The 12,656-nt window shown below is 37.9% G+C and overlaps 1 protein-coding gene across 5 annotated transcripts in view; it reads left to right on the plus strand.

The window, feature by feature from the left end:
* Positions 1-12,656, plus strand: part of dok7a (docking protein 7a) — a 58,878-nt gene that overhangs the window by 19,571 nt on the left and 26,651 nt on the right. The gene's annotated exons all lie outside the window — the stretch shown is intronic.

A 12,656-nucleotide genomic window follows, 5' to 3' on the forward strand; every position in this document is an offset into this window, starting at 1 on the left:
GTTATTATCATAAAATAAAACTCAACAAGGTGATCAGCAAGGTGATTATATGAGTTTAGTTTAAACACAGATAGCAACGTGAGCTGTTCATGTCTCACCTGCGCTCGCGCAGTATCAACACCCAGGTGATGACGGCGTAAATGACTGGTCATAGAGCATTTGGCACGTCATTGAACATTTGTTTACAAATAGTGACTGTTTTGTCCATGTTCTTATGATCATGGCTGTTGTAACGCATTGGGAAACCAAATTGCATATCCATCAACTGAAACATACATTAGCTGAATCCGTCTGTCTGTTTTACATGTTGTTGTTTCCAACAAACCATATTATAGATGTGTTGTCAGATTTGGAACATTGTGTTGGCATTAAGGGTACTGTATTGGATTGGTTCAGATCTTATCTGCCTGACAGAAGTTTTTCGGTCTGCTTTGGGGATCTCAGATCTTTGGGGTGTCAGCCTCGGCATCTCTCTTGTGTGGAGTCCCCCAGGGTTCCATTCTTGGCCTACCCTATTCTCTTTATATATACTTCTTTTAGGTTCCATTTTAGGAAATATGGCGTCTTGTTTCATTGTTATGCAGATGATGCACAACTTTATCTGCCTTTAGAATGGAAAGGTGCAAACTCTATAGCACCATTGTTGGACTTTCTTGAGGATGTTAGAGTCTGGATGGCTTTACATTTTTTAAAGTTCAATGAAGGGAAAACAGAAGTCATGGTATTTGGACCTGGCAATGCCTATGAGCCCCCTTACCTGGATCTGAGTGCTATAAAATCATGTTGTTAAAAACCTGGGTGTAATGGACAGTGACTTTAAACTGGATAAACAAATTAACTATTTTTTTTCCAGAGAATTGAGGTAATTATCCAAAGTCAAGTCTTTTCTGTCTTTTAAAAATTTTCAAAGGGTTATACATGCTTTTATCTCGACCCGCCTTGACTACTGTAATGGCCTTTATGTAGGGATCAATCAGGCCTCCCTCAAACGTTTGCAGATGGTACAGAATGCTGCTGCTCCTCTGTTAATGTGCAAACAAGAACATATTACACCAATACTGGCCTCCCTTCACTGGCTTCCTGGCTTCCATACTTTTGAACAAGGCTGAAAAGGCTGAAGGCTGAAAAGCTGAAAAGGGTGCTTTTGCAGTCGCAGCCCCAAAATTTTGGAATAATTTGCCTCTACATATTAGGCAGGCCCAAACACTTTCTGCTTTTAAAACCAATCTTAAAACTCTTTTTTACACTCATTTGTTGAAACAGATGTTGATTGTGCTGAAGCTACTGTTAGTGTGTTTTATAATGAGATTTTATGAATGCTTATTTTGCTCAGTGTGCCGCAGTGTGTCGTCGACGCAGAATACAGGAGATGTTGGGATATCTTTCAAGCATAAGTTACTCTTTATTGAGAAACGCGCTGTGCGTCGTTGTACCCTAGTGAAAAAAAAGTATACTAAGTATACTTGCAGCAAGACTAATTATTAGTATATTTCAAGTGTGTTAATGATTAGTTCATTTAAAGTGTGCTATTTTGAAACAACTAATTTTGTACTAAGTATATTTAAGTTGAAATTAAGTAGTATTAAAATACAACTTTAAGTATATTTAGTATACTTATGTGTGCTAAATTGGAACAACTTCAAGTATACTTAGTACACTTTAAGTACATGTCTGTGTAGGGACTAATTACATGCTTGATTAGTGATATTAAAGTGAACTTAATTTGTGTTATAAGTATACTTTATTTGTGTTAAAAGTATATTTTTTTATAATATACGTTGTATTATAAGTATACTTTATTTCTGTTATAAGTATACTTTTATTTGTGTTATAAGTATACTTTATTTCTGTTATGAGTACACTTTGTGTTATAAGTACACTTTATTTGTGATTTTAAGTACATTACAAAATAATTACGAGTGTCTTCAGAAAACACAAGCAATATACACTGAATATATTATTTTAAAGGTAATAGTATATACTGTATGCTCAGTACCTTTGGCTTATTCCAAATATTAAACATTACACACTTTGCAGTCAATAACAATAAACTTTGTTATTACTTATACTTTGTATAATATAGTCAACATTTGAAGCGGATCAAAACCTTTAATCAAAGTTGTCCTAACTTTTTTGATCCACTTCAAATGTTGACTCCTGTACTTTGAATTACATAATCACACAATACAGTTGTGCTACTATTTAAATACAGTTTAACACATTTTCCCAAAGTTGAATGCATTTGTTTTCAAGGCCATTAAAATAAATAAAATGTAACAACATCACTAATGAAGAGACATATTTCATTGACAAATCCAATAGTTTTTATTTAAACTTAGATTCAGCAAAACTTACCATGTTTTTCATTAAAGAAAAAAAAAAAAATATTGGACCATGGTGACCCTCTATACACAAATACAAATTACACATTATATTCCATTTTCTGATGAGCTTCTCATTGTGTCTGATGGCACAATGATGACCGCAGAGACTCGTGAAGAACAGCATCTGTTGACAGAATATACCAAAGATATAAGACAGCATGTTCAACTCTTTATTCACGTTTACAATAGTCTGTCTGAATCCTACATTGAATCAATACTATTTTTGAACAGTAAATGAGGATTAGCAGCAGGGAACTGTATCAGTTCGGCATGTCGATATTTTCGGTACATAGTCAAGCATAAAACACTTTATGAATTAATATTGTACAGAATACGGGCCGATTTGACCAATCATATGAATGTTTTGGTGCTGCATACAAACATGTGCCATAAACCACCACACACAAACTCAAAAAGGAGATATCAAGCCGAAATATCGCTCTCCGTTTGTTAAAGAAAATAAAATAAAGTTTCTTAACTGGTAGACTACAACTCACCTCCCAATAGCAGCACTTTTCTCCGGTTCTTTCAGGATCGCGTAGGCCATTAGATTAGCCGGTTGTCGTCGCCATCACGGTCAATCTGCGATGTCACTTGATTGAACTGGTCAGAATCCCCGAGATTGAGCGATGTATTGCGCTTTCAGTGTTTTATTAAATAAATTATACATAGCACAAGTAATATAATGAATTCCAAGGATGAAGAAGTAAACTTAAAAAATATACTCAAATTTAACATTAGATACACTACAACTTCAGGATATTAAATAATGTATTTTTTAAATATACTTTTAGTGCATTGTTACAATTATCATTTTCAGCACACAGTTAAAATATACCTCAAATATATTTTTATAAAGTGCAAATAAATACACTTTTAAAAAATAAACTGAACTCACACTTCAAGTATATTTTTCTAAAATATATTTTTTAGAAAATATACTAAAGTACAATTATTTTAAAGTGTGTTAAAAGTTGCATTGTGAAAATATGATACTAATATACTTTTTATATATTTAATGATAGTACATTTTTTGTTAGTATATTTGCAGTGTACTATAGAAAAAGGGAATAGATTTAAAATACAATAAAGTATACATTTTTTCACTAGGGTAGTCATCCAAGTCTAACTAAAGCAGTAATACTTTGTAGTTTATATACATTCAAGGGGGAGGGATACATACAGTATAGGTGGAGACAATCTAAACAAAGCATGCAAATGCAGTGCATGAATCAGCCCCTTCCCGGCATTTCCCCAGCCCTGATCTAATCAGCATAACAGTGTCATTCAAATGCATAGGTGCTAATCCAATCAGTCTGACAGTATCGCCTATACCTTCACATTATCATAGAGACAAAGGCACAGCTGTGCCTTGAGCTTGTCATGCCAAATGGTCAGGAAGTGCATAAAGACAAAAGGTTAATGTCTCAGACACCTGGGCTGCCTGACTTGATCTCCTTAGAATGTCATCATCTTCACCTCAAAATGCAAAACACAATGTACACAACGTTTTCAGTTTATATACTATTACATTGGAACCTAGATATAACATTTTATAAATTTGTAATCCCACAAGTGAGATGCTCTGAATGGAGGCATTGGTTTGTGACAGCATTCAAAACAGTTTTTTTACTTGATTACTTGTGATTGTGTGTGTGTGGTCACAGCTGACAGTGTTTGTGTGGTTGTGAAGTGTCAGCTGGTTTTCGGTGGTCTTCTCAGCTAACAGGGAACGTTCTCATAACTTTGGCTAAAGTTCTGTCAAGGTTCTCTCAAAGATATGAACACAAGTTCTTCCAGTAATATTAATAGAATGTTTGTTCAAAGTTATCTGGTCTTCAATAATGTTCTCAAGAAGTTATCATAAAAACATTGTTTATACATTGTTTGTAGAAGGTTTTTTAAATGTCCTCATAATGTTTGGAAAAATGTTCTTAGATCAACATTCTTAGAACACCCTTTAAACATTTAGAATGACAACTAACTTGGTTGTGTGTGCTGTTTTAAAAGAATATCCTTGGAATGTGGGACAGTTTTATAGCCTGTCCCATAATTGTTGTTCCCAAGTTTTCTCTTAAATTTATGTAAAGGTTGTACAAGTGCTAGTATACAATACAATAGTACAAGTGCTTTCTGTCTACTCTCATAAATAAATAAATAAATAAGAAAATAATGTCCCGTTACATGTGAGAGTTGTTTCACGAGTTCACACTTAAAAATGATCGAATGAGCTTAGTTGGCGGTTTGTCCAAGGAGAGGGTCTAATTTCGTAATTTAGCCCAAACCCAGAGTATCCCCGGCTGGGAAAAGGAACTAGTGAGGAGTCGGTGTGGCAGAGGGATACAGAAAACTGTTGAGGTAACTAGGTGAGTCAGCTGTGTGTGTGTGTATGTGTATATGGTAGGGCTGTGTATTGCCAAGAATCTGGTGATATGATACGTATCACGATACAGGGGTTACGATACAATATATTGTGATATATTGCGATACTGTAAGAAAGGCAATAGATTGCAATATTTTTTGTTTGTTTTTAGAAAGAGGATCTAATTTTAGAAAAAAAAAAAAACTGTCATAAAGAACACACCACCATATGCATAAAACCTGACAAAAAACTTTATTTTATTTAATCAAGACAGTATAATTTGCATTTACAGTGGGTAAATTAAGTATTGAATACGTCAACATTTTTTTTTATTATTAAACACGGTTCCAATGCAGAAATTCACATAAAATTTTGAACAGACATTGATATTTATTAACTTAAGATATCTACACAAATCATCAAAGATATCTAGACAAAAAATAAAGCAGCTATGTGTAATAAAGGGAAATGACTCAGGAAAAAAGTATTGAACAGACTAACTGAAATTGTATTTAATAGTTGGTGGAAATGCCTTTTTTCAAGGCATATCCTGTATGACCAAACTTTAAATCTTGAATATTCTGGGGGTCTCTCTTGTGAATTTTGATCTTCAGTGCCTTCCACAAAGGCTCTGATGGGTTTTGGTCTGGTGATTTTCTGGCCCATTCTAACAACTTTATTTTCTTCTTCTGGAACCAATTCAAACTCTCATTTGCAGTGTGTTTTAGATTGTTGTTCTGGTGGAAACATCCACCAAAGTCGAATCTTTATCATCCTGGTGGATGGCAACAAATTAATCTCAGGAATTCCCAGTACATGGCTCCATTCATCATCCCTTCAATAATATTGATTCTGCCAAGTACCATGAGAAGAGAAATAGCCTGATACTATGATGCTTCCACCTTGAAAACATCACTGTTGGTATGGTATTTTTAGGGTCATATGCAAAGCCATTTCTCCTCCAAACATGGCATGTGGTATTGTTGCCAAAAGTTCGATTTTTGTCTTTGGTTCTGACTACACTTATTTCTCCCAGTAGTTCAGACCTTTCCAAATGTTGTGTAGAAAACTTAAAGAAAACTTCAAACCTTTAGCGCGGAGGGGGATGAACCGGGAAAAATTACTATCCTGAAGCATTCTTGCACCATAAAGAGAAGACTCCTCACTTTAAGGTGTACAGTTTCCTTGTGGAGGAACCTCAAGGGTGTAGGAGGGACTCAGCAACCTTAGTTGATAGACCAGGGTTCATTAGATGATCCCCCTCAGGGCCCAAACCCACAACTTCCACATCTCTGACCAAGGGTGATATTTTGATTGTGCCCCTGGCCTGTGACAGAGGATTCCTCCTGACAGTAATCTCCCAAGGAGAGACGTCCAGGAGAGAGAATCATCTGTGAATCATCCCAGATGAAAAAAAAAAGTACACTTCCATAATGTACCTAAAGTGCTCTATTTTCGCACACTAATTTTGCACTTAATATACTAAAAAAATTTCTTTAGGACATCTTAAGACAATCTTAAGAACATCTAAGTGAACTCAACTGTGCTATTTTGAGACACCATGAATATGAACTAACATGCGCTTTTAACATACTGTCTCCGCATTCAAAAATGTATTTAGTTACCACTTGTAGTACTACATCTCAGGGAGAGCAGCTTGCACTGAGCCCACAGGAGGATCTGGTGTACCAGTCTGCAAAAAAGGCGTGACCGCAGACCCCTCTGATGGTTTGTGTGTAACACTACCAATGTGTTGTCTGAATGGGAAAGAACTACTGAGTTCTGGGAGGAAGTACCTCAGAGCTAGAAATACAGCCATCATCTCCAGGCAATTTATGTGGCTGTCTAGGACCACTCAACTCGGGAGGAACATCGCAGCCTGTGAGGGACACATCTGTCGTTAGTATCTTGCAATGACAAGAGGCCCCCAACACAAGTCTCTGGGACAAGAACCAAGGCTTTTTCCACATCACTAGTGCACAAAGCACAAAGAGTTTATATACTATTACATTGGAACCTAGATATAACATTTTATAAATTTGTAATCCCACAAGTGAGATGCTCTGAATGGAGGCATTGGTTTGTGACAGCATTCAAAACAGTTTTTTTACTTGATTACTTGTGATTGTGTGTGTGTGGTCACAGCTGACAGTGTTTGTGTGGTTGTGAAGTGTCAGCTGGTTTTCGGTGGTCTTCTCAGCTAACAGGGAACGTTCTCATAACTTTGGCTAAAGTTCTGTCAAGGTTCTCTCAAAGATATGAACACAAGTTCTTCCAGTAATATTAATAGAATGTTTGTTCAAAGTTATCTGGTCTTCAATAATGTTCTCAAGAAGTTATCATAAAAACATTGTTTATACATTGTTTGTAGAAGGTTTTTTAAATGTCCTCATAATGTTTGGAAAAATGTTCTTAGATCAACATTCTTAGAACACCCTTTAAACATTTAGAATGACAACTAACTTGGTTGTGTGTGCTGTTTTAAAAGAATATCCTTGGAATGTGGGACAGTTTTATAGCCTGTCCCATAATTGTTGTTCCCAAGTTTTCTCTTAAATTTATGTAAAGGTTGTACAAGTGCTAGTATACAATACAATAGTACAAGTGCTTTCTGTCTACTCTCATAAATAAATAAATAAATAAGAAAATAATGTCCCGTTACATGTGAGAGTTGTTTCACGAGTTCACACTTAAAAATGATCGAATGAGCTTAGTTGGCGGTTTGTCCAAGGAGAGGGTCTAATTTCGTAATTTAGCCCAAACCCAGAGTATCCCCGGCTGGGAAAAGGAACTAGTGAGGAGTCGGTGTGGCAGAGGGATACAGAAAACTGTTGAGGTAACTAGGTGAGTCAGCTGTGTGTGTGTGTATGTGTATATGGTAGGGCTGTGTATTGCCAAGAATCTGGTGATATGATACGTATCACGATACAGGGGTTACGATACAATATATTGTGATATATTGCGATACTGTAAGAAAGGCAATAGATTGCAATATTTTTTGTTTGTTTTTAGAAAGAGGATCTAATTTTAGAAAAAAAAAAAAACTGTCATAAAGAACACACCACCATATGCATAAAACCTGACAAAAAACTTTATTTTATTTAATCAAGACAGTATAATTTGCATTTACAGTGGGTAAATTAAGTATTGAATACGTCAACATTTTTTTTTATTATTAAACACGGTTCCAATGCAGAAATTCACATAAAATTTTGAACAGACATTGATATTTATTAACTTAAGATATCTACACAAATCATCAAAGATATCTAGACAAAAAATAAAGCAGCTATGTGTAATAAAGGGAAATGACTCAGGAAAAAAGTATTGAACAGACTAACTGAAATTGTATTTAATAGTTGGTGGAAATGCCTTTTTTCAAGGCATATCCTGTATGACCAAACTTTAAATCTTGAATATTCTGGGGGTCTCTCTTGTGAATTTTGATCTTCAGTGCCTTCCACAAAGGCTCTGATGGGTTTTGGTCTGGTGATTTTCTGGCCCATTCTAACAACTTTATTTTCTTCTTCTGGAACCAATTCAAACTCTCATTTGCAGTGTGTTTTAGATTGTTGTTCTGGTGGAAACATCCACCAAAGTCGAATCTTTATCATCCTGGTGGATGGCAACAAATTAATCTCAGGAATTCCCAGTACATGGCTCCATTCATCATCCCTTCAATAATATTGATTCTGCCAAGTACCATGAGAAGAGAAATAGCCTGATACTATGATGCTTCCACCTTGAAAACATCACTGTTGGTATGGTATTTTTAGGGTCATATGCAAAGCCATTTCTCCTCCAAACATGGCATGTGGTATTGTTGCCAAAAGTTCGATTTTTGTCTTTGGTTCTGACTACACTTATTTCTCCCAGTAGTTCAGACCTTTCCAAATGTTGTGTAGAAAACTTAAAGAAAACTTCAAACCTTTAGCGCGGAGGGGGATGAACCGGGAAAAATTACTATCCTGAAGCATTCTTGCACCATAAAGAGAAGACTCCTCACTTTAAGGTGTACAGTTTCCTTGTGGAGGAACCTCAAGGGTGTAGGAGGGACTCAGCAACCTTAGTTGATAGACCAGGGTTCATTAGATGATCCCCCTCAGGGCCCAAACCCACAACTTCCACATCTCTGACCAAGGGTGATATTTTGATTGTGCCCCTGGCCTGTGACAGAGGATTCCTCCTGACAGTAATCTCCCAAGGAGAGACGTCCAGGAGAGAGAATCATCTGTGAATCATCCCAGATGAAAAAAAAAGTACACTTCCATAATGTACCTAAAGTGCTCTATTTTCGCACACTAATTTTGCACTTAATATACTAAAAAAATTTCTTTAGGACATCTTAAGACAATCTTAAGAACATCTAAGTGAACTCAACTGTGCTATTTTGAGACACCATGAATATGAACTAACATGCGCTTTTAACATACTGTCTCCGCATTCAAAAATGTATTTAGTTACCACTTGTAGTACTACATCTCAGGGAGAGCAGCTTGCACTGAGCCCACAGGAGGATCTGGTGTACCAGTCTGCAAAAAAGGCGTGACCGCAGACCCCTCTGATGGTTTGTGTGTAACACTACCAATGTGTTGTCTGAATGGGAAAGAACTACTGAGTTCTGGGAGGAAGTACCTCAGAGCTAGAAATACAGCCATCATCTCCAGGCAATTTATGTGGCTGTCTAGGACCACTCAACTCGGGAGGAACATCGCAGCCTGTGAGGGACACATCTGTCGTTAGTATCTTGCAATGACAAGAGGCCCCCAACACAAGTCTCTGGGACAAGAACCAAGGCTTTTTCCACATCACTAGTGCACAAAGCCACCTGCGCTTAACCCTGGTGATGTGAAATGGGTTGCCCCTCTGAAAAACCCTTTGGTCTTCAGCCAACACTGCAATGGTCTCATGTCCAGAAGGCCAAAAGTAATCACGTTGAACACAGCTGTCATGAGTCCCAACAGTCTCTGGAACTGTTTCACAGTGTCGGGTTGGCCTAGCCTGATCTCACCTATGGCTGAGAGAATTGACTGAATACCAGCAGGAGACAAAACGTGCCTGCATCATAGTTGAGCCCCATACCACCCCTAGACAAGAGATTCTCTGTAGTGGAGGCAGTAGGTATCACTAGTATCTGAGGCAGTAAGTGCATTGAATTAAGTTTTTATCAACTTACAGGTTACAAAGGTTATTGTAGCTGTATGTAGGTGCTCAGCTTTTACTGTTGTTTAATATATTCGGCCAAAAGCTTGTGTTATAAAAGACAAAGTGTTACACACAGGCTGTATTGGCTATGACTAGACAGCAAAGACACTCTTCTCCACTCCTCAAATACATAAAACATTAACCTTTATACACATTGTCTTTTGAATAAAGAAAACACTGTACTTATTCACAAGCTCTTAGTATAAAGTTCAGTTCAAGCCATGTTATAAAGTATAGACTAATAAAATTAAATAAAAAATAATATTATTAATCTGCATTTTTTTGGGGAAAATAATGTTACCGAAGGAATGCGAACAGAAACGTTAAAATACTGATTCTGCTCGAAGTGAACCAGTTTAAAAAATTTTTTCCCGTTTTTAAGCCCTGAATATGACAAACCAGTCCTCGCATCTGATTTGAGTCTGATAGTTAGCATCTTGAACCTGTATATTCTCAAAGTACGATTTAGCTGACAAACAACAAATTCAGGCGGACACTGAGCTGATTGCCTGAGGGCACCAAGAACAGGGTTCATTTCGAGTTGTATGTTTGATGCTCTGAAGTGATTGACCGGCAGGGGATGAATAAACATACTCCTCCAGTTCCCTCTTCAAAAGGGGCAAGCCTCCCAGTGTCGCAGTATTCCTAGGCAGACATTGGGCAAAGACCTTGCTGCAAACCACTGGACCCTGAGGCAACGGAAGTGGCAGGGTTGGCAGATTGATTTCCCAAGGGCACAGAGAAGAAGCGTGCCCGCTTAGACTTCCCTGAGGCATCAGGACATTTTGCTTGAAAGAGGTATCTGTCTCTCAAGACTGACCTCTGGTGTAGGCTAAGTAATATGTGTGATGCCCTAAAGTAGATGACCGGCAGGGAACTGTCAGGGTTGGGAGAATAAATAGGGAGTAAACAAGGCAGGTAACAAGGGAGGATATGTGGGGCAAATGAAGCAAAAATCAGACAACATGTAGGACAGTCTTACTCAATAGATATGCGAGCACATGGCACAAAGCAACAAAGATGATAAGCCATGTGCTCACACTAAACAAAACAAAAATGGGCACATGGCCAGCGAACACAATCACAAGCCATGTGCTCAGAAAAAAACAAGACACGAACACACAGCTAATGAGAACACATAAGCCATGTGTTCACACAAGACATAACATGAAAACAACATGGCCGATGAAAACACAAGCCGCATGCTACACAGAAAACAACAACACACGCGGACAGAAGAAAGTATGGCCTGAGCAAACTTGAAACCGCACACTCACACAACAAGACAGAGCATGAGCAAATGCTCATCCTGTGCACTCACAACAGAACACAAACACACAGAGCATAAATGTCCGAAACCCAACACACCTAAACCAAAACTAGACCGAAGTGCCAGGATTCGAACATCATGCTCCGCTCACAAAACAACCCATGTGGACAAAAGAGCATATACGGCCCGAGAGAACTCGGATGTGCATGCTCACAACGACAAGAAAAAAGGAGTGACAGAGCTCTGTAACCAAACCAAGAATAAACATACCAAAGTGACAGAACCTTGACAGGAACAACCAAACATACTTCTCCGATATCCTTCTCGGAGAGAGTGAGCCTCCCAGTTCCACAACACTCCAGTGCAGAGACTGGAACAAAAGCTCACTGGAAACTGCTGTACCCCAAAATACCAAAGGTGGCAGGGTTGGCAGACCGGTCTCCTGTTGTCAGAGGAGACATGGGCACACCAAAACTCGGTGTGGGCCACCACTCCTCAGAGGGGTTTGCCCTTGAAGTCCTGAGGCCTGCAGCATTAGGAATGAAATCTTCCTTGAGAGGATGATGGTCCTCAGATCCGTCTGCCCCAAAGAGGTCTTCAGCTGCAAGTGCCACCTCGACACTGGTTCCTCAGAGGGAGACTAGGGGTCGAGAGGGGGGCTTGAGTAGCAACATTCAGCTTCTCTTTTTATTTATTTATCATATAGACATCTAACTACTCAAAGCCAGATGACTATTTCACCATTTAATTCCACAGAATCAAATGCAGCCGAAAACAACCAGACAAGTGAACACGTTCTGGATGATATGTTGAACATACTATATTTAATGTAGACATCTAAACTCCACAAAGCCAGACGAGTATCACACCACTTAATTCTTGAGATTTAAATGCAGCCAAAACAACCAGACAAGGACACACAGTCTGGATGATAAGCTGAATATTCATATTAATATAGCCAAAATGCAATTTATAAGAATCATGGAATTATAGTGTAATGGGTAATCTGTGTCAGTTTCTGTTTTGGGGTGGATTTGATACACATTTCATTTCAGTCTCCTGTGCTTCTGTTTGTTTCTATAGTATTCAGTGATTTGATTATGATTTGTACCTGATGGTAATTTGTTGATTCGTTTGTCTATGTATTTATGGGCTTGGTTTTGATTCAGTCTTTGTCCGTTCATATCATGATTAAGTTAGTTGTTCCGTTTCTGTGTTTATTCTGAGTTTGGTACTGTTTAGAATTTTGGGAAATAAACAACCTGCTGCAAATAAATCCTGGATTTAATTCTACTCTGCTGCAACCACTCCATGACAGAAGAACGGACCTCTAACAATGGATTTAGCAGCAGTGATAATTATCCTGTCAGAGATCTGTCCCTCGAAGCCCATATGCAGAGGTATATAGATCTGGTCTCCTTCATCTACTATGATG

This window comes from Megalobrama amblycephala, linkage group LG3 (genome assembly GCF_018812025.1).
Source record: "Megalobrama amblycephala isolate DHTTF-2021 linkage group LG3, ASM1881202v1, whole genome shotgun sequence".
Classification (NCBI taxonomy): domain Eukaryota; kingdom Metazoa; phylum Chordata; class Actinopteri; order Cypriniformes; family Xenocyprididae; genus Megalobrama; species Megalobrama amblycephala.